The 24,261-nt window shown below is 36.8% G+C and overlaps 1 protein-coding gene across 3 annotated transcripts in view; it reads left to right on the plus strand.

Moving 5' to 3' along the window:
* Nucleotides 1-24,261, plus strand: part of CNTN5 (contactin 5) — a 1,375,758-nt gene that overhangs the window by 501,895 nt on the left and 849,602 nt on the right. The window contains exon 1 of one of the 3 annotated variants that reach the window (XM_074400463.1): nt 23,422-23,467. The exons of the other annotated variants lie outside the window; for them this stretch is intronic. The gene's annotated coding sequence lies outside the window, so the exon portion shown is untranslated. Of the gene's footprint in view, nt 1-23,421; nt 23,468-24,261 lie in introns of those variants that run through there. 3 annotated transcript variants of the gene reach the window in all.

Here is a 24,261-nt window from a genome sequence, read left to right on the forward strand (position 1 = left end):
CAAAAGAGCTGAGATCTTGAGAAATTTTATCTTTTACAAATGTACATGTACAAATAGGCCATTTTTCTATTTATTAAGGAAGCTTCAGTGTTTTTACTTTGAGAACCAGAGAACCTGATGGTGTAATTTTCATTCCTAGGCTGAAAGCCTCAGAACTTAGAAAGTCTAAAGGCCAGTGAGCTTGAAGTTCTAATGTCCAAGGTGACTTAAGAAAGGTCGCCCGGAAGTGGTGGCTCACGCCTGTAATCCCAGAACTGTGGGAGGCTGAGGTGGGCAGATTACCTGAGGTCGGGAGTTCGAGACCAGTCTGACCAACATGGAGAAACCCCTTATGTACTTAAGTAATAAATAAATAAATAAATAAATAAATAAATAATAGCTGGGTGTGTGGTGACACACGCCTGCCTGTAATCCCAGCTGCTCGGGATACTGAGGCAGGAGAATTGCCTGAACCCGGGAGGTAGAGGTTGTGGTGAGCTGCGATCGTGCCATTGCACTTTACCTGGGCAACAATAGCGAAACTTCATCTCAAAAAAAGAAAAAGAAAAAGAAAGTTGTGTCCCAGCTCTTAGAAAGAGACCAGTTCACCTCTGTATTTGTTCTCTCCAGAGCCCAGATGATTGGATGGTGCCCACTAACATTGTGAGCAGATCTTCCCCACCAGGTCCAATGAGATTCACACACCAATCTCCTCTGGAAATACCCACAGAGATCCAAAAATAATGCTTTACTAGGTTTCTATGTATTACTTACTCTAGTCAAGTTGACACTTAAAACTAAGTCTACAAATCTACTCCTGGTCATCTTGGTCCCTGTAAGCATCCTCTTAAACCATACTTCATTTCCAAATAAAGACAATAACAAGGTAATAGTTACCCTTAACGTGAAACAACTATCTTGTGATTGGGATTTTCAGAATTTTTCTTTTAAACATCAGGGACTTTAAATGTTAGATGTTTAGACCTAAGGAATTTTGATATTTCAGGATTTCAGCCTTAAGGATTAAGACATTTGGGATTGAGTCTTTGAAGTTTATGATCCAAACCCTAAATTCAGACCAAACATTTTACTGTAACTTAAAAAAAGTAACAAAATAATTATTTCAATAAAAATATGCAGAAAAATTTGAAATGCAAGAACTCAGGTGAAGCAACAGTAGTTTATTAAAATTAAATTTTAGAATACAATATGAAAATAAAACAAGTAAAAAAGAACAAGTTAGAATAGACAATGTGGAAAACACTGTAACTGACATGGAGTATGAAATAGAAAAAAAACGAGAGTGAAGAATCAGTGAAATAGGATTAGAAAATGTTAAATAGTAAGCAAAAATACTCAATATTTGCATAATTGAAGTTTCCTTTAATAAGAAAAAGAAAATATTTAAACATATTTTAAAATAATTAGAAGGACACAAAACATTTAAGGAAAGCATTGTGTTATTTTTCTGTATTTTGTATTTTTGGTACTTACCAGTCTTTACAACTTTGTAATGTAATGTGTTGAGGTGTTTTTCCCTAACCAAGCAAGCATTCAACTTTTATTCAATCCTGTACTTAAAATTGTAAAGAAGATACTCTGTATGATCTTCAGATATCCCAACTCCTTGACCTGCTCCTGTATTAACTGTATTTGTCTCTTTAAGATAATGTAAATATTAAATGCATTCTTAATCATCCTTTTGCAATCAGTCTATATTAAAAATCTGTAGGTTAGTGATAGTCTAATTTTATAAGGTAAACATGATACTGTTGCTGCAGTATGAAACCACAAAGGAAATAGCAGATATTAAGACGCTGATTATGATATCCCCCTATTGATTCGTATGATAACAAACACTTACTGAAGCCTTGCTATGTGATACACCTTTAAGTTAGGCAATGTACAAGAAAAGATAAGCAGAACTTTCCACAGCTCCAAGCTTCATGGAGCTTACACTCTGGTGGGAGGTGATATGAGTTGGCTGTGTCCCCACCCACATCCCAATTTGAATTGTATCTCTGGGGATTCTCACAGGTTGTGGGAGGAATCCAAGAGGAGGTAATTGAATCATGGGGGCCAGTCTTTCCCGTGCTATTCTCGTGATAATCTGAAAGTCTTACTGGATCTGATGGGTTTATCAGTCATTTCTGCATTGGTTTCTTCCTCATTCTCTCTTGCTGCCACAATCTAAGAAGTGCTTTTGTCCTCTGCTATGACTATGAGACTGCCCCCTCCATGTGGAACTGTAAGTCAAATGAAACCTTGTTTTCTTCACTTTCTCAAGTATATATCAGCAACATGAAAATAGACTAATACAGTAAATTGGTACTAGTAGAGTCGGGTGTTGCTGAAAAGATACCCAAAAATGTGGAAGCGACTTTGGAACTGGGTAACAGGCAGAGTTTGGAAAAGTTTGGAAGGTTCAGATGAAGACAGGAAAATGTCAGAGTTTGGAATTTCCTGGGGACTTGTCGAATGGCTTTGCCCAGAATGATGATAGCAATATAGACCATAAGATTTAGGTTGAGGTGATCTCAGATGGAGATGAGGAACTTGTTTGGAACTGGAGCAAAGATGACACTTGGGATGTTTTAGCAAAGAGATTGCCGGCATTTTGCCCCTGCCCTATAGATCTGTGGAATTTTGAACTTGAGAGAGATGATTTAGCATATCTGGCAGAAGAAATTTCTAAGCAGTAAAGCATTCAAGAGGTGGCTTGTGTACTGTTTAAAGGCATTCAATTTTAAAAATGAAACAGAGCACAAAGGTTCAGAAAATTTACAGCCTGACTACTCGATAGAAAAGAAAAACCAATTTTCTGGGTAGAAATTCAAGTCACCTGCAGAAATTTGCATGAGTAGCAAGGAGCCTAATGTTAATCCCCAAGACCATGAGGAAAATGTCTCCAGGCTACCTCAGAGACTACATGGCAGCCCCTCCCATCACAGGCCTGAAGGCCCAGGAGAAAAAGATGATTTCATGGGGCTGGGCCCAGGGTCCTCGTGCTGCGTGCAGTCTAGGCACTTGGTGCTCTGTGTCCCAGCCGCTCCAGCTATGGCTGAAAGGGGCCAACATACAGTTCAGGCTGTGGCTTCAGAAGATGAAAGTCTTAAGCCTTGGCAGCTTCCATGTGATGTCGAGCATTCAGGTGCACAGCAATCAAGAATTCAGGTTTGGGAACCTTCACCTAGATTTCAGATGTATGAAAAAGCCTGGCTGCCCAGGCAAAAGTTTACTGCAAGGGAGGGGCCCTCATGGAGAATCTCTGCTAGGGCAGTGAGAAAGGGAAATGTGAGGTTGAAGGATCCACATAGAGTCCTTACTGGGAACTGGTTAGTGAGCTGTGAGAAGAGGGCCACTGTCCTCCAGACCCCAGAATGGTAAATCCATTGACAGTCTGCACCCTGTGCCTGGAAAAAATGCAGATAATCAACACCAGCCTGTAAAAGCAGCTGGGAGGGAGGCTGAACCCTGCAAAACCACAGGGGTGGAGCTGCCCAAGACCATGGGAGTCTACCTCATGTATCAGTGTGACCTGATTGTGAGACCCGGAGTCAAAGGAGATCATTTTGGAACTTTAAAACTGGACTGCCCCCCTGATTTTGGACTTGCATGGGCCCTGTAACCCCTTTGTTTTGACCAATTTCTCCCATTTGGAATGACTGTATTTACCAAATACTGGTACTCCCATTGTATCTAGGACATAACTAGCTTGCTTTTGATGTTAGTTCTGTAGGTAGAAGGGACTTGCCTTGTCTCAGATTAGACTTTGGACTGTGGACTTTTGGGTTAATGCTGAAGTGAGTTAAGACTTTGGGGTACTGTTGGGAAGGAACGATTGGCTTTGAAATGTGAGGACAGGAGATTTGGAGGGGCCAAGGGCAGAATGATATGGGTTGGCTGTGTCCCCACCCAAATCTCAACTTGAATTGTATCGTGCTGAATTCCCGTGTTTTGTGGGAGGGACCCAGAAGGAGTTAATTGAATCATGGTGGCCCGTGTTATTATCATGCTCAGGAGATCTGATGGGTTTGTCAGAGGTTTCTGCTTTTGTTTTTTCCTCTTTCTTCTCCCTTGCTGCTTTTCTGTAAGAAGTGCCTTTTGCCCTCTTCCATGATTATGAGACCTCCCCGTCCGTGTGGAACTGTAAGTGAAATTAAACCTCTTTTTCTTCCCATTCTCAGATATGTCTTAATCAGCAGCATGAAAATGGACTAATATAGTTATTTAACCAGTATACAAATCAATAAAGACAGTGCAGTTGATAGATTATTACAAAGCTTAAATAACAGTTGGGGGCGGGCATGGTAGCTCACGCCTGCAATCCCAGCACTTTTGGAGGCTGTGGTGGGTAGATAACTGAGGTCAGGAGTTTGAGACTACCCTGGCCAACATGGTGAAACCACATCTCTATCAAAAATACAAAAATTAGCCAGGTCTGGTGGCATGTGGCTATAATCCCAGCTATTCGGGGGTCTGAGGCCAGAGAATCACTTGAACCCATGAGGAGGAGGTTGCAGCAAGCCAAGATTGTGCCACTGCACTCCAGTCTATGTGACAGAGTGAGTGAAACTTTGTCTCAAAATCAAACAAACGAATGACAACAACAAAACCCAATTGGTAAAGTGGATAAATGGTTGCCGTCCTGAAGAGTGCAGTCTTCCCCTTCCCCACCCTTCCTGCCATTCAGCAGCTAAAACAATAATCCCAGGCAGGCGCAGAAACAGGTCTCCAGTCCCCAGATGCAGTTTTACCCACTTATGTTTTGATTGGTCAATGTAAATACCACTCAGTCCTTTGAAAATCTTGCCTCCTCACTTGGTTCTGCCACTGAATCCAAGGGAGGCAAAGGGATACCAACATCCCACTCTCTGGTCGCCTGCCTTGCCCAGTGAATGGGGGCTCCAGTAAGAGAAGGCTGGTGCCTGTCGGCTGTCCAGCTAGCCCTCCTCGACCCATACACTGACACTCAGGACACAGCGGGGGCACCCAGCCATAAAGATACTCCTGGTCAATGGCGGGGGTACATCCTGACGGTTGGAGCTCAGTTAGTTAGAAATATCTGTGGTAGACATTGCCAGCCAGCTTCACCACTACTCCCTTTGTTGGAGGGAAACTATGACCTCCTTGGAATATTAGGTTTTAGAGAACTGGAGAGAGGTCAAGATAGCTGGCGTTCTGGTGTTCTGTATTGTTACAGGCTGCATACATATAGAGAAAATTCCCTGGGTTTGATTTAGAGGAGATTAGACCAGGGGATGCTGATGAAAAGTCCTCCTTTTCACCATCTCTATTAATTTTTACCTTTTAATTCAATAATTCTGTTAAAACCCATCAAATGTCTGCCTTCTTGATCAATAACAACATACCTTTATAAATATAAATGAGGCTGACTGCCACACAGCTCTACTCCACACCTTCAACCAGGAGGATTAAGTTGAGACCCATTAAATAAGATTCTGCAATAAATACTTTTTGCAACTTGGTCAATAATATAGATACTGAGTTTATTAAAAATACAGTATTTTCAGGGCCAAACCCATGTTAATGTAATTACCGTTAATTTGACAGGAGCTGTGAATATTTAGCACCAAGCATATTATTGTTGGTGTAAAGATAAATGCCCTACTTATTGATAGTGTCATCTAATGAGCATTATTTTAGTGATACTTTCATTTAAATAGCTTTATCTGGTTTCTTATGTTAAACCATAGCATAGAGAGGGAATTTACATTGGTCATAACATCTGATTTAAATAAAAGATCACAAAAATGCTTTCTAAACATCAACAAAAAATTGAGCATAGTTAGAATAATTTGGTGAACAATTTATGTTATAAATTATCATTTAATAAGCGGTAATTTACACACACATACATGTACACTGTTCATTAATGTATTTAGAGACTGGAGAATATACTTGAATTTTTGCTTTAAATGTTAATTATACATTGTTTTATATTGCTTTACAAATTGTTACATAATTTGAATATCACCTAATAATCACGCTAATAAATGTGTAATACCAGGTTGGGGTTACCATTCTATAGGGGAAGAGTTCAGTTCTATGAACATGTAGTAAAGTAATTATTTCATATATTAGGATGGTCAGAGAAACCTTTTCTCTGGTAGTGGTAAGTCAACCACAATATAAGGATGATTTGAAACAAAAGCATTCTATATTTATGCAAGATATGTGAAAGGTAGTGTGTTGGAGGGGAGCTGGTTTTGTTCAGAGAACAGAAAGAAGGCTAGTGGACTGGAGAGGAATGAGTAATAGAAAGAGCACTATGTGTAGAGGCTTGAGTTACAGTTGGAGCCCAGACCATGTAGTATGTCTGCCATCGGTCAGATAAAGAATATAGTCTGCACCAGAGCTGAAGCCATTAAAGGGCTTTTATGAGCTTGGTAAAGTGATTACATTTGAATTTAGAAAATATCACTCTGTAGTGTGAGAAACAAACTGGAGGGAGAAAAGTGGCATTATTGAAAGACAAAATATTAGGAACTTTCAGTGTTTCAGGCAAAAAGATGATGATAGCTAATGCTAGGCTATTACTGTAGCAATGAATAATGGAATAATACAAGCAAAATTTAATAAGATTTGTGTTAGATGTGGGGAATAAAAGAGAGGTAGATAAACACTGGACAGAGTAGAAATATCCAAATTTACCTTTAGCCTTGGCGAGTTCGAACTTCTGATATTGTACCACATGAAAATTCCATTCCCTTCTTTGGTGCTATAGAAAAAAAAAAATGAAACCCTCAAAATATTGCTGCCCAAATCTACTTGGATCCCATTAGAATCATCTAGGGTGCTCCATTCAGAGATACTGATTCAAGTGGCCTAGAGTAGGGCCTGGGCATCAGACTGTCTTAAAAGCTCCTCAGGGGTTTCTAATGTACGGTGAGCCTCAGTACTACTGATTTAGAGAGAAGTGAGGTTGGTTTGAACTATGAGGTTATAACAGAAACGAAACAGACAGCAAAGTAGAAATAGTTTACAAGCAAACAAGAATACTGCAAAATCTTTGTCAAAATGCTGCTTTCTATTTGTCTCTGGCTTTGTCCAGATTCTATTCAGTTTTTCTTTGGTAAAAAAATCTTCCAGATACAGGAGACTTAATTGAATCCACGAAGATGTGTTTTAGAATTATTAACTCACTAAAATATTACTTCTTCTTTGGGTATAAAAGTGAAAAATTAGGGTTAATTTTTTTTAGGGTATAAAAGTGAAAAATTCAGATTAATTCTGATTAGTTTCATTTTTAATATTGATAGTTGGTGGGTTGCTAGCCTTTCAAAAATAAAAGTATCAACCACATTCTAAACTATTTAATAGATCAGGTGATATGTGGTTAGAAGAGGAGAGTGTGTGTATGTTCCTGTGCATGAGAGAGAGAATATACAAATGAATCATTTAATAGGTAAATATCAACTGAGGAATCTGCAATGTCTTACAACCTCAGAAGCTAAGTATTTAAAACAATGTTTATTCACTTGCTGGTGGCACTTACTAATTCATTCTTTCCCTGAATTTTAATGCATTATTTGATTAGATATAATAGACTATTAGCCTTCAAATCATAAGGAACTCTTTTTTACTGAAATTGGTAACCACTTATAGATAATTTTAAATACTAATGTTTTCTTTAACATATATAATATTTTAGAATTATAAAGCCTGTAACATTAAAACAGGTAAACATATAGGACCCTGTTCTGGAGACGTAAAATTGCCTAAGACATATTCTCCACTCTAAGAAAACTTGAAGACTGATTGGCACATAAATGAAATAAAATACTGAACTTACAGAGCACCATGTAACATGGAAAGCCTACGGATAACCTGTACAATTTTGTGCTTCCTATTTTTGAGAATGTGAACCAGAAAAATATAGCAAAAGGACTTCACAATTTGGAGAAACTTGACCTACCTCCTGCATGGAGGAGGAAGAAAAGAATTATGTGATGATGACACTAGTAGCAACCGTGTTTTGTTTTGTTTTATTTTTGAGACAGAGTCTCACTCTGTCACCCAGGCTGGAGTGTAGTGGCGCAATCTTGGCTCACTGCAACCTCCACTTCCTAGGTTCAAGCAATTCTCCTGCCTCAGACTCCTGAGTAGCTGGGACTACAGTGTGTGCTACCACACCCAGCTAATTTTTTGTATTTTTGGTAGAGACGTGGTTTCACTTGATCAGTCTCAATCTCCCGACCTTGTGATCTGCCCTCCTCAGCCTTTCAAAGTGCTGGGATTACAGGTGTGAGCCACCTTGCTCATCCCACTACTGTGTTCTAAGCTTTGAAATAAGTGCTTTTTATACGTGATATCATTAATACCCATGAAAATTATTTGGATAAATATTATTAACTCTGTTTTACAGATGAGAAAAATGCTTAGGAAGTCTTGCCCAATAGAAATAAGAAGAGTCAAAAAAAGAAGCCAGATATGTAATTTTAAATTTTCTAGTAGTCACATTTTTGTTAAAAAAGGAAACGATTAAAACATAATAAATTATGTTATAAAATCCAATATATGTAATCCAAAAATAGAATTATTTTAACGTATATTAAACTAGGGTATTTTACATTCCTTTTTCTGTACTAAAGCATGTATATTTGACACTTCCAGAATATCTCAAAATGGACTAAGTACATTTTAAGTACTCAATAGCCATATGTGGTTAGAAGCTACCACAGCTCAGACTTAGAGATTTTAAATAAGTTGTCCAAGTTTTAGCTACTGGAAACAGGAAGAGCTGAAATTCAGATCTGGCTGGTCTAACCACAGAGCATGAGCTCTTAAATACAATCCTGTTCTGCTTAGGAATATTTGATCTTAGGTTCATAAATCTAACATGAGATAATCTTATTCATACAGAATTTTTTTTTTAATTAAATAATACATACCCTCATGTCACAAGCAAATAAATAGTCTTAATGAGGTTAGGTAAAATCCTAAAATATTCACAATTAGTACTTAATACAATCCGGTGTTGAACCCACATCTGTCTAGTTTCAAAGCCCATATTTTAACTACACCACAAGTAAGTAACTATACTCACTAAAAAGCAATTGAAAGGTAAGTTAGACCCCTTCCCGCTCAATGAAAATAATAGGTGGTAATTACAGAGCAGGGGGTTCTTATAACTAAGCGTCCTTCTTTACTTCCTGTATTTTTAAAAATTGTTCATCCCTTTTCATTCTCTTTAAAAATACAACAATAAGTATTATCACCCCCATCATCACAACCACAAAAACTTTAATTAGTGGGTTATGGCCTGCAGAGCTCATGTTGTCTATTGCATTTTATTGGCAAACAAGTATAAGAAGTATGTAATAAGCATCTAAGAATCATGCCTGGTATTTAGATAATGTGGTGTGTTAGGAATACACTACCCCATGGACATGATACTACAGTAATGATAAAGCCTTCTGGGAAATAGCAGAGGTAGCCTCAGGCAACAAGGAGGTGGGAAGCTATGCTAATACTTTGTCATTAATGACCTAGAAGATTTCATGTTATGGTGTCTTGGGCTTTAAATTAAATGTCAAATACAATTTGCCATTGAAAATGTAAAGTGTGGAACTGCCCTTAGAGACTCTGAGAATTTAGTCCTCTAATTGGTGGTTGCCTCTAATACTGAGAAGAAATAGTTAAAGATTATTATTTGGTAAATTGTCACCCCAGTCTGCAGAAATGTGTGGATTTTTACATCTTACACTTCAAGTCTGTAGTAAAATCTTGAGACAGTATTTTAAAATACAGAGTGTTGAGTGTAGTTTTAAATACAGTGGAACTGATAAACTCTTCCTGTTGGAATCGTGCCATCATTTATGTCCTGATCTCTCTGACATTTAGTTTATTATATTAAGAAATCTGTGAAAGAAACTGAAGCAGCACACATTCTATTTATAGTGGTTTAGTTATCCCTTTCCCTGCTGACAAGGGTCTGTTTTAATAATAGGACTAATAATAGGATTTCCAATACACTTTAATGCGTTAGCATTATATCTTTCTGAACTATCTGTATATTAGCACTAATTATGAGATGTGTTTAAGTCTAAAAATGTAAGCTTAAACACGAAGACATAGTTTTTACTGCCAGTTTTAATTAGAAACCTAAAGAAACATGTACAATTAAATATGCCCATAAAAATAATAGATACATTCCTATAATCCTAGTCAATTTGTTGCACCATTAATATCATTCAGCATGGCAGTTTTAAGAATGTATTGAAGTAAGTCAAGTGGAAAATGGCAAAGAACAAAATTACTAGCATTTAAAGCACTGTAACTGTTTTAGAACAGTGAGTACTGCTCTAAGTATCTGCTGCAATTACTGTTTTATTTTGCAAACACAATTTAAAGTTAACTGTTTGCCCATTTCGTGTATCTCTTGTTTCTAAGAACAATTAATCTGGTACTAAAAGCACACAGCTTCAGAGTAAAATTAATTCAACTTCAAACATTTATTGTCGCAAATGTAATTTTTAAAGGAAATATTAATGTGTTTAAATCCTTATGCCAAGAGAATGATTTATTTTACTTGAAGAAATGTACTGTTTGGCAACTCTCCTCCTCCGTGGAATATGTAAACCCAGGTCAACCTGAGTTTGAATCAATTTGAGATCTCTTATGGTCTATAAGGGAAGTCACACATCCTGAGGTGCAGGGACCAGGCAGCACACCAAACTGAGAGGATGTCAGATTGAGGTATATAGCCAGAAATCACTCTGCTCTTTTCCCTTTAACCCCAACCTTTGAATATAATAAAGACAAATTCTGAAATATGCTTTACTTCCAAAACATGGTCATATAAATACTTTTATTTAATCTTGTCAATAACTTTATGGAGTTGGGTAATACAATGCCATTTTATAGGTTAAAAAATGTCCCTATGACTTTTCCAGCCACGGGTCATCTGTAATAAGAGAACCTTAGGAGATATGTAAGCTTTATTCATAGATAACTTGAACTTCATACTCGATTTAGTCTAAATGATCATAAATTAAGAAATTAAAAGTTTAAAATTAAGTTTTATCATAATGTTACAGTTTAATGCAGAGCAAAATATAATTTTATATCCCTAATTAAGATGTAAATGTTATTTTGAGATTGTTTATGAAATAATTTTTACTATTAAACATCATTTGGTAATATTAAAAGCATAATCTTAATAATTTTTAAACCATTAAACTGAAATAACAGACTTTAAGTAAATATTAGGTTGTATTATTTTCTCCATGTGACCCAAATTATCATTTTATTGTTTTTGATCTATTCCCTAAATCCTCTCTAAACATTAATAATTATTCTTTATACTACACCTTAAGTTGAAACAAAAAAACTAGACTAAGATAAAAATATTTATTGAATGCCTAATATATTGCTAGCACTTTTCATTTATTTCTTGTAAGTATCATAAAAAGTGATGCAACAATTATTTCATTTTCAGATGAGGAAGTGAAATATCAGAATAGTTAAAAGTATCAACAGTATCACACAGCCAGGAAAATGTCTAGCTGAGATTTAAAATTCATGTCTGCTCTTCCAAATCTCATGTTCTTTCTGTAATACTGCAAATGCCTCCCATAGTATAGTCATTTTTGCAAAAATATCAAAAAGTTTTAAAGTGTTGCAGGAAATGAGTTCAACATAAAAATCCCTGTACCATGTACATAAATCAGTTTTCTCATCTCTAGCCCTACAGTTTTAATACTTAATTAAGCTCTTTGATTTACTAATTTGATCCAGTATACTCATTTTTGTCATGTATTTTAAACCTTAGGTGCTTTCTTCTTGTGTGAACGTGTTGAAGCAATTGTATCCAGTATATTCAAAGATGGTGAATTTACCTGTTATAGATTCTTCCTTCTCCTCTGTCATCTGAGACAATGTGAACAAGTCCCACACAGACTCTTTGTTGTGCTTTGCCGTTGCATAATGTAGCCTTTTTTGAAGGATGTTATGAAAAACAATAATATAGACATGGTATCTGTAGAGTAAGAAGCTTCTATTTTGGGAAAGTCTACAGAAGTAAGCACAGCAGGGATAAATGCCTAAGAACTAATGATAACTAAATATTGTTGTGTTGAATATCTGAGACAAAGAACAAAAAAGTGCCTACAATATATATTTGATATTACGATTTTGTTATTGTTTGCTTCGTTGACAACTTAAAGATAAATAAATTAAATGTGATCATTTATGGAATAACCAACGATGCACAGCATTTTGCTGGGTGCCCGCAGGACAAGTCTAGATAAGACATGGCACACACTTTCAGTGTGTTCACAGGTTTAGATCAGGAGACACTCTCATGATTGCTAGATTATCATATTATAGACGTGGCCTAGAATAGAAGCTAATTGCTACAGAAAGCACAGCAAAGTATGAGATTAATGCAGAGGTCAAGGACAATTTTTTTTTTTTCAAAGGCATGAGACAAAATACAGAAAAGAAGTAGACTTTGGAGGGCTAAAGGAAGTTTAGTCATGGAAAGGAGCATGGACAAATAAGATGCATCTTAAGCTTGGAAAGGGGCAAATAATACTCAATTGCTAAAGCAGTCTAAGCTTAGGGGCTATGTCTGTCTTTCTCACTATTCTATCTGCCTATCACAGAAACTTGGTATATAATAGATGTGCAGGTACTGATTGATGAATGAATGAAAATCCAGGGTATGTATGGGAAAAATATTAAGTAAGTCTAATGTAGAAGGGTCTTGATAACATATAAAGCAGTCTGAAATTTACCTCTAATGCAATGACTTTCAGAAATTCTATGTTAAAAAGAAATAATCTGTTTAGCTTTTATGCAAAAACACTGCCAATTTATGAGTAACATTGGGTCAGGATCTCCTTGCCCTCTTAAGCCTTTACCCTTCATCTTCTGAAAGATGCTGCCCAGTCCCATCTGAAGAATTCTAACAATGCCACACTTGAGAAATAACTCTGCCCTACTCTGGAAGAGTGAAGGACCCTACATTAAAAATGAACAGTATACTGACTGAATCCTTTGACATGCACAGTGGGCATGCCTGCACCTTCTTGTGGTATAGAGCTTCTATTGAGTTTTAATATATTAACATTCATTATATTTTGTGTTAGGAAGGTTTTCTATATTGTAACATGTGATCTCCTTGTAATACAGTTTATCTCTTGTTTATATTTTTCTCTTAGCAATTATTATGGTGGTTGTGTTTATTAAAGGATGTCATTTGGATGTTCTGTAAATCAGACTTTTAGATTGAATGGGAAATGCCAGGGGGAGTTAACAACTGGAAAGCTAAAGAAGGGATGGAGCACAATTGAACAGTAAAGTTTTGGGACAGACGTGTCGCTCTGACACCTGTGAAAAAGAAGAGGAAGATACAAGATTGCTCAGGGAAATCCTCAGATCTTATTCAGATGTGGTAAATTCTAGGTCAAGGTTTCTCAGCATCAGCACTATTGAAATTTTGGACTCAGCCAGGTAGGGTGAATCACACCTGTAATCTCAACAGTTTGGGAAGCCAAGGCAAAAAAATAAGGTTGAGCCCAGCAGTCTGAGACTAGACTGGGCAACAAAGTGAAATCTCATCTCTGTGGAAAATAAAACAAACAAACAAACAAACAAACAAACAAAAAAACTGGTTATGTATGATGGCATGTGCCTGTAGTCCTAGCTTCTCTGGAGACTGAGTTTTGGGGATAGCTTGATCCTAGGAGATTGGGACTGCAGGGCTACAGTGAGCTGTGATCATGCCACTGTGCCCTGATCTTGGTGAAAAAGTGAGATCCTGTCTCAAAGGAAAAAAAAAAAAAAAAAAAAGAAAGGAAAGAAAGAAATTTTGGGATCAATATTTTCAATTATTTTTCTTTCTGAATTTATTTATTTATCTGTTTTTAGTTGTCACATAATTGTATTTATGGGGAACAGTGTGTTGTTTCAGTACATTAATATATTGTGTAATGATTAAGTCAGGGTAGTTAACATATCTATCACCTCAAACATTTATAATTTCTTTATAGTAAGAACATTCCAGCTCCTGTCTTCTAGCAATTTACTGTTGACTGTAGTCACTCTACTGTGCAATAGGGCACTAGACCTTTTTCTTCCTTTAAATTAGTAACTTTGTACCCACTAACCAACCTCTTCCCATGCCTTCTCCCCTATACCCTCCCGAGTCTCTGGTAACCACTGTTCTGTTCACTACTTCTATCATTTCAACTTCTAAAAATTCCACATATGAATAAGAACATATGGTATTTGTCTTTCTATGTCTGGCTTATTTCACTTAAGATAATATCCCCATTGAGGAAGGCTGAATATTATTAGATTGGTGCAAAAATTATTGTGTGTCTTGCCATTACTTTTCATATCAAAACCACAATTACTTTTGCACCAACTTAATACAATGTCTACTAGTATCCTTGGATCCCACTACTAGATGCCAGGAGCATACCCTCAACTGTAACAACAACAACAAAAACCTCCAAATATTGCTAAATGTTCCCTGGAGGGCAACGTCACCTCTGGTGGAAACCAATAACCTGGACCAACACTATGTGTACCTGCAGAGCCAAGAGTGGCTATTAGAGGCATCTCTCATTAGGCAGAAATGGACACCAGGTCCTTGTACCACCACCATGCTCAGTCATTGGTTGGGGTTGTTGGGGAATCACATGGTCCAAGCTGAGACACAGAGGTGGATCCTGGAGTTGCTAACAACTGGAAGCTGGCAGCTCACTGCTCCCTTTGCAGCTGAACTAAAAATTTTTCCTTGGAAGGAATTTAGAACAAAGTATCTTCAAGGCTGCCACATAAAGGCCATATATCCTTCTTTTCAGCTGAAGGCCTCATGTTGTGCCTTGTCTGGTATGCCTTATTTGGCCACCTCTCTTAAATTTATCCTGGATATATAATCTGTGCTTGGTTATATGTATTCCTGGAATAGAATTCTTTCTGTCTGAAATTTCCGCAACTTTAGCTATTCTCTTTCTTGGGTGAGAAAATCTCAGTTTGACTCTACAGAATCATATTTCTCTGCCCTCAAACCTTGAAATACTTGGCTCTTAGACTTCAAAAATACAGTGATTTCTGCAAATGAACAATAGCGCCAGAATAGCTAAATTTAGTCCACATTCATTTTATACAGCATCTTATATTTGGGTCACTGCCTGATTGACTGTGGTCACCTCTTTCTTGTACTTTCTGCTTTTATTATACATTTCTGGAAAACATTCAAGGTATCTGTCAAGTGGATCTTTCTGGTGGGTGGCTTTGCTGACCATCACATTTATTTGCACTTCTGATATCAAATTCAGTTAAGCTCTAACTCTGCTAGACTTACTTTCTTAATCTGGTCTGACATTTCTCAGAGCATTCAAAATTTGTGTGAGCCAATCACAATGTTCTAAAAATATCAAGGCACAATGAACCTAGATAAACAATACATAGTTACTGTCCTTTCTTAGATATAACAGAAATTAGGCCATGTGCCGTGGCTCACGCCTGTAATCTCAGCCCTTTGGGAGGCTGTGGTGGGCAGATCACCTGAGGTCAGGAGTTTGAGACCAGCCTGGCCAACATGGTGAAACCCCGTCTCTACTAAAACTACAAAAATTAACCGGGCACGGTGTCATGTGCCTGTAATCTCAGCTACTCAGAAGGCTGAGGCAGGAGAATTGCTTGAACTCAGGAGGCAGAGGTTGCAGTGAGCTGAGATTGTACTACTGCACTCCAGCCTGGGCAACAGAGAGAGACTGTCTCCAAAAAGAAAGAAAATAAATAAAGTAGAGATAATACTACCTTGAAAACTTTTCAAAATATAGGGACTTTCTTTTAGGCTGTTCTTGTGTTGCTGTAAAGAATACCTGAAGTTGCATAATTTATAAAGAAAAGGGGTTTAATTGGTACTAGCATATACTTGGTTTCTAGGGAGTCCTCGGGAAGCTTTTACTAAGGTGGAAGGTGAAGGATCTTGTGAGAACTCGCTCAGTATTGCAAGAATAGCACTGAGAGGATGGGGCTGAATCATTCCAGAAATATCTACCTCCAGATCCAATCACCTCCCAACGAGGCCCCACTTCCAACACTGGAAATTACAACTCAACATGAGATTGAGAGGATACAACATCCAAACTCTATTAGGCATATTCTGAGATCAGCAGATTTTTTTTTTTTTTTTTTTTTCCTTTGCGACGGAGACTCGCTCTGTCGCCCAGGTTGGAGGAGGGCAGTGGTGCGATTTTAGCTCACCATGAGCTCTGCCTCCCAGGTTCAAGTGATTCTCCTGCCTCAACCTCCCAGGTAGCTGGGATTACAGGTGCGCACCACCATGCCCAGCTAATTTGTGTATTTCTAGTAGAGACGGGGTTTCACTGGTCTCGAACTCCTCACTTCGTCATCTGCCCGCTTCCACCTCCGGAAGTGCTGGGATTACAGGCACAAGCCACCACACCTAGCTGAGATCAGCAGCTATTAAAAGACATATTTAAACTCATGTAAATTAAATGTGCTATTTATACTATTTATAATTACTGTTTCAGATATTTAGGTACTGTGGTGAGAACATATATATAATGAGATTATTTTTTGCGTATGGAACTCAGTTAGGGACTGAAAAAATCAGTGGCTTTCTATATGAGTAAATATTTTAAATGCCCAATTCTGAAATAAACAGTATTAAGAATTTTTAAACCCATTTAACTAACAAAAACAAGTGGAGAAATTATAGTGACTATTGAGATTTTTTTTTTTTTTTTTTTTTTCGTGAGGTTTCAAAGGTCTTAATGAAATCAGGTAACTTGTTTCTAGGAGTCTGCAAAGGCTGGTGCTGCCTAGACCCAAAATAAAGAAACTAAAATAGAGAGAGGCAGTTTATTAGGGACTTGGCTTTGCCCAGAATTCAGATTTCTTTATTTTACTTACTAGTTCCTGTCTACTTGATCACAATGCTTCTCAGTCATTACTGTGGGGGGGGAATAATCAATAATAGCCATTTGGATTAAAGTATGAGATATAAAAACATCCACTGCATATTCCTGTAGTATCTGTTTTTCATTCATTGAGCTTTCTTTGTAATCCTTTTGTCAACAACCTAGAAGACCACACTTACAGATTCTTGTCACACTGTGAGTAAAATTCCACCAGGAAGCTGCCCAGTATTTTTTAACAATCCTATATATTTTTATGGAAAATGTTCCCAAGTTTGTTGTTTGTTTGGCTTATTTTTTATCAGACATATTTTCCTTGTCTTTAGAGAATATAAATATTTCTGGTAAAAAGGTTTAATGTGGAAATGAAGAACAAAAATATATATGACTCCTAAGGGCATTTCTATTTGCTGTTTCAAACATTGCCTTGGAATTATTTACAATTCCCAGTTTAACCATGTCCCTATAACAAGACGTTTAAATGCAATTTAGCCCTGTGGTTTCAACTGCCAGATGAAGATTGTGATTCAAAATGCCATTTTTTTCCAAGGGGATGTGGGTTAAATTTTAGTAAATCATTAAAAGGCCAATTTAACCAACAATAATTAAGCATGATTACTCTTACTTAACCGCCTTCAAAAGATCCTTATTTTCATATGTAATTAAATTAAAATAGAGTTTAAATACCGGAGTAAATATAGGTTTATTTCTCTTGTTAGAGATCATGGCCCTAAAATCTTATTCATATCAAGTGATACAAAAGAGATCTTTAAAACTCAAAATCTTTCAGGTTTCCTCATTGCTCTTCTAACTTTATCAGAAAATAAATTTATCCGTGTGAAATCCTGATTACCTCTCACTGTTGCATCAAGAAGAGGATATATTCTGCAAATTATACATTTAAAACTCCTTTAGTCAGAATTTAGTCGACTTACTTGTTCATGCGAACGCTGAACAGTTGTTCTCATATTCTCACTGGTTTGTCTTCTAGGATGCAGTAACCCAAGTCCCCTTTCATAAGTCACGCATTTGGAATGTGTGTGGCCCTCTCGCTGTGTGTAACCAGGACTTCATTTCCTAAGTCATCCCACTCATTATCAGAAGAACTTCTAAAGCGAATACATATCTGTTCTCTTCTCCAACAACTTGAACTTTGAATTGATTTTCCCGTCAATAGGCAATAAAAAATCAGTGTGAATACTTTATTTAGAGCTCTCGACCAGGAATGAGAAGGTGCAGCCCTAATTCCGATGCCTACTTTGAATTACCAGGGGCATTAGGCACATCCTATTACTTTGTCACATCTGTCTGTCTTCTCTGTAATAATGGAATATCATTTGTTCCTGTGAACTGTCAACTGAAGCATCACAAGATCTATACATTTGGAAATACTTCATTTTTTATAAAGGGTTATGTCCTGCAAGGTGGCCATTCTGATGGGCTAGAAAGGGTAGCCTCCCACCGAGACTATTAGGAGGCACTTTGAGGGAGGGGAGGGTGGAATAGGAATTTATACTGGACAGGTTGTTTAAACATACGTATTCAAAAGGATACAGGAGGAACTGTGAATCCTATTCAGAATCCTAAATTTAATCCTAAATTGCGAGAGGAAACTTTAGTTTTTATAAAGAGTGTTGAGATGGACACCTTGCAGGCTATAACCCTGTATAATAAATAAAGTCTCCTCCCCTCATCTGTAGACCTCATGACTCTTCAATTGACAGTACATTATATTGCAAAAAACAAATAGGTAATACTGGAAATTATCAGAACTTTTGAAATTTGAAATTTAGTTATGTGATTTTTTTTTTTTTTAAATGCTGGTGTTTTTAGTAAAATTCACACTCCCTTCACTGAACTATGGATCCTTTGCAATCTGGCCTTGTATGATCCTCAGGCTTGACCTGCTGCTTCCTCCTGAGCATTACTTTGCTCTCATGCTGGCCTTTTCTCTGTAGCTTGGATACGCAAAGACCATTCTTATGTTAAGATCTTTGCACTGACTTTATTTTATTTTATTTTATTTGAGACAGAGTGTTGTTCTGTTGCCCAGGCTGGACTGCAATGGCGTGATCTAGGCTCACCACAACCTCCGCCTCCTGGGTTCGAGGGATTTTCCTGCCTCAGCCTCCAGAGTAGCTGGCATTACAGGCATGTGCCATCACACCCAGCTAATTTTTGTATTTTTATTAGATATGGGGTTTCACCGTGTTATTCAGGCTGGTCTGGAACTCCTGACCTCATGATCCTCCCACCTTAGCCTCCCAAAGTGTTGGGCTGACAGGTGTGAGCCAACACACCTGGCTGAACTGACTCTTTATTTCATTCCTGACAAAGCTAAATATTTTGATGTAAGAAATGTTGAGGAAGAGTGTGAGTGTGAGTCTTTCATGAAAGATATAGAACACAAATTAGGTTTATGAATGAAAATTATTTCCATTAGCTGAACTATAAAAGTTCGAAGTGGAGCAGTGGAAGATGTGTGGGCAGACAAATCATTTGAGACAGACTATAGAGAACCTGTAATACTAAACTAAAAATTTAGGTTTCTGTTTTATAGGAAATGTAGAAAGTTGCATTATATGCTAAATTCTCTGTAAAAGAGTTTTTAATAAATAATTTCAGGTGTGTATCTATTTTGTTACCAAACAGCAGGAAGTTGTAAAGATTTAAGATGATACTGGGCACAGTGGCTCATGCCTGTAATCCCAGCACTTTGGGAGGCCGAGGTGGGTGGATCACCTGAGGTCAGGAGTTTGAGACCAGCCTGGCCAACATGGCAAAACCCTGTCTTTACTAAAAATACAAAAAATTAGCTGGGTGGTGGCCCTTATCTGTAATCTCGGCTACTCAGAAGGCTGAGGCAGGAGAATCGCTTGGAACCTGGGAGGTGGAGGTTGCAGTGAGCCAAGATTGTGACATTACACTCCAGCCTGGGCAACAAGAGAAAAAACAATTAAGATGGATATGAATTCATTTTCAGAATAATTTGTTTTTCAGCAGTTAACCTAGAAAATTTAACATAGATGTATGACAAAAATCTAAAGTTAATTGCTTTATCCTCCTTCTGAGTAATATGAGTTATTTTAACTTCAGCCACTTCTTCTTAATTTATATGCTACTGTCTTCCCTTAACTTATATTTGTCTTACTTTTTAACCCAAAAGATATGATTATTATTGCTTTATAAAGACAATCACTATGTTTTTGGCTCATTATTCTTCCGGAAAGTCTAGTTTGTTGGTTAAAGACATGGCCACTGGAGTTAGACAGTATAGATGTCATACACAGTTTACTCAACAGTTGTGCAAATTTAGAAATGTTACTTAACCTTGCTGTGCCCCAGCTTCCTTATCTGTAAAATGGAAATAATATATTTACTCTTAAGGTTCTTTTTGTAAAATGAATTCCTCTAGAAAAGCACTTAGAACAGTAGCTGGCATATAATAACAATTATACATGTTATCTATTGTTACTTTTCCCTTTATGAATTTTATAGCTTACTTCTGGAACTACCAGTTTTTATTTCTCTGATAAATATTATTTATTATTTTTCTCTGTAAGGAATTATGTTTAGAAAAATCAATTTTTGATTTAATAGAATGGCTCTTTCTCTCCTGTCCTTTAAATAAATTTTCACTGGATCTGGAATAGTACATTGTTAAACACTTTAGACAAATTAAATTTCAGAGTTTATTTAGGCAAGTAATGATTGATAAATCAGGCAACACTCAAAATCTAAAGAGGTTCAGGGAGCTCTTCTCTATCAGTCTGAACAATGTGCATTTGTAGGCTGAACACAAAAGTAAAGTTAAAAATTATCTGATTGGCTACAGCTAGTTATTTGCCTTATTTGGATATGATCTGATTGTAGGTCCCTAATTGTATAGACAATCACTGGTTGACTGTTTGTGATTGGCTGAGACTAATTTTTCTTAAGTCAGTTATATAAAAGGTTTCCAAATTAAGTTTCACTTTGCTTATCTAAGTGCTTGAGTTGCAAAGACAACCTCAGGCTAATGAGTTCCTTATTTGCTTTAGCAATAAAGTACATTATTCTCATTTTTTAATCTCACAGTATATTATTTTAATTTTAAAAATCTCATTCTTGCTATCAAGAAGTCAAATGCGAGTCTGATTTTCCTACTTTTGTAGTTAGTTTATTTTTCTCTCTGGCTGCTTTTTGTATTTTGCATTTTCAGTATGATATGCCCAGGTATTTATTCTTTTGGGTATTTTCTGGTCTTTAAGAATTTTAAAATTGGTAAATTTTATCAATTCTGGAAAATCTTAGCAATTATCTATATTTCACATATTGCCTCATCCCATTCTCTTTCTCATTCCAAAAATCTGATTAACCATAAGTAAGACATTCTCATTCTCATCGTGTTTCTTTCTTTTATAGTTTCCATCTATTGGCTTTCTGGGCTACTTTTTAGATATTCTTGTTATTCCTGTTTCCTCATTCTCATGGTGTTTCTTAGTTCTTTTTTTTTTTTTTTTTTTTTTTTAATAACACATGTAATCTGTCTGAAAGTCAAATATCTAAAGTCTTTGCAGGTATGCTTCTGACATTCATTATTTCTATTGACTCTAACTTAAACTGCTTTGTTTTCCTGTATGTTTCATGTATATTGAGTGACTTTTTGACTATTGAGATTTTATTTTTTCCTTCCATCTATTCTCATAGTTTAGACCTGAACATTCGATTTTACTGTTTTATGGAGTATCTCTCTAGAGAGAAATTGCTTTGGGGTCTTAGACATAGGGAGTCTTCTATTTGATTACCCACCCGGGTGAGCTCTTGGCTTTGGTTTTGGTCCACCACTCTGAAAGCATTCATATACATAAATCTTAAGTACATTGAAATTAGCAAAGTCGCTTAATAGTAAAGTTTTCTTTGGTTCTCTGCTTGCCACTCTTATCTAGCTTTGACATCTCATACGTTTTTTTCTTTCAAATAGTTCATTGAGGCATTCAGGACTATTTTCTGTATTACTTTAAGGTCATACTCCTTCTTAGTCATGATGTCCAGTTCCTTAATTGCCAGAAAAGGAAATCTGGTACCACTCAGCCATGAAATGGTACTCCACACCCCAACACAACACAGGGCCTGTCAGAATTAATGTGGAGTCATGAGTCATAGTTGTGTCTTTACCTTGTTCTAATATTAGTCACTAGGTGGTAGGAATCATAAACTGTGGCATCAGATTTTCTAGAGTAGTCATCTTTTTTCTTTCTGGTTCCAGTCTCTATTAATTGTACTTTTGAGTAGTAAATAATTTTGAACCATATTTTTTCTACTTGTATATTTTAAATTATAAAATTGACTTGGAGTCTCAGAAAACCAACATGGCTCCTTTTTTAGAGTTTTATAGGAGCCTATCCCATGCAGGTTTTATTGAGACTTAAAAAATGTTTATATTAAAAAGAGTAACAAAAACTGATCTTCACTATGCCTCACTGTGTTTAACACGCTATAGAAAGTTACGTTAAAGAATGCCTCCAAAACACACGAACGCTGTGAGCTCAGTCTTCCAGCTACATCTCATAGCACTTTGTCCGGGACACAAAACCCATTTACTTTTCTAAAATGAACAATATCATAACTCAATGTGGTTAAATTTGAAAGTCAAAATATTTTTTTGCTGCTTGGTCCTCGAAGGATACATGACAGCAAACAATAAGATGACACACACATTCTTTTTTATTCCGGCTATAACTTTGGTTACATTTTATTACCTACTTTTTTTTCCCCAGATGCATTAGGCTAGGTAACTTCAAGGGTATCTTGAAAGCAACTTACCTCAAAAACTTATTTTATGTTCCTTTTCTATGAGCCCTATTACACCCTTATTCAGACCCCCAAGGGTACTTCCAAGCACAATGTCAAAAGCTACAGTCTTACTAAAGAGTCATGGTTGAGATGGAGAATAAGGTCCACAGAAAAAGAGATATTTCTTCATTTTATTCCTTTCACCAAAATTTACATAAAAGTCCTATTGTGACTTTGTCACATGCAAATGGAAGTAGAAACACTTTACTCAACCTCTACTCTTCTAATTTGCCAGACTAACTAATGACAGGTACGTGAGAGTACCAAGAGTAAGAACATTTGGCAAGAAATTTGTTTAAGGTTGAAACCCTGAACTTTATAAGATAGTGACTTGAAAATGCTATAATGTGTGTATGAGATAACTGAATAAAAATAATGAAAGCCTACAGAATGCTGCCATCAGATCACTTCATATGTTTTTAGGCCTCTTTAAATAAATTTAAAGTTGCATATGATGCAACACCGGCACCATGTATATACTAAAGTGTCCTGTGATACCACAGTAAAAGAAATCATTTTTCTACCAGAATCTTTATAATCATAAAAATATGTCACCACTATATAATAATTGGCATATATTCTATATATTAAGAATTTTGAATCAAATATTAGATGACAAACATTATAGGCATATGTGAATGAATTTTTTTGTTTTGTTTTATTGTACTTTAGGTTCTGGGGCACATATGCAGATCATGCAGGATTGTTGCATGGGTACATACGTGGTAAGATGGTTTACCACCTTCATCCCCCCATCACCTATATCTGGTATTTCTCCCCTTGTTATCCCTCCGCACCCTCCCAACTCCCCGCGTCCCTCCCCAATCTCCCCCCCAGCTGACTGCCGTGTGTGACGCTCCTCTCCTTGTGTCCACGTGTTCTCATTGTTCAACATCCCCCTATAAGTGAGAACATGTGGTGTTTGGTTTTCTGTTCTTGTGTCACTTTGCTGACAATGATGGTTTCCAGATTCATCCATGTCCCTATGAATGACATAAAAAATGAACTCATTACTTTTTATGGCTGCGTAGTATTTCATGGTGTATATGTGCCACATTTTGTTTATACGGTCTGTTGTTGATGGACATTTGGGTTGGTTCCAAGTCTCTGCTATCCTAAACAGTGCCACAGTGAACATATGTGTGCATGTGTCATTATAATAGAACAATTTATAATTCTTTGGGTATATACCAAGTAATGAGATTGCTGGGTTGAATGGTATTTCTATTTCTTTCTTTTTTTTTTTTTTTTTCTTTTTCAATGTATATATCTATATTTTTTTGTATTTGGGCTCTGGGGTACATATGCACATCGTGCATCCTGTTGTATAGGTACATACATGCCATGGTGTTTAGCTGTTATCCGTCCCCATCCTCCCCGTCCCCCACTGTTGTCTCCCCCACTCTCCTTCATCCCCCCAACTAGCCCTGTGAGTGTTGTTTCCTTGCCTGTGCCCAAGTGTTCTCATTGTTCATCACCTGCCTATGAGTGGAAACAGGCAGTGTTTGGTTTTCTGTTC

Source organism: Saimiri boliviensis, chromosome 6, assembly GCF_048565385.1.
Source record: "Saimiri boliviensis isolate mSaiBol1 chromosome 6, mSaiBol1.pri, whole genome shotgun sequence".
NCBI lineage: Eukaryota > Metazoa > Chordata > Mammalia > Primates > Cebidae > Saimiri > Saimiri boliviensis.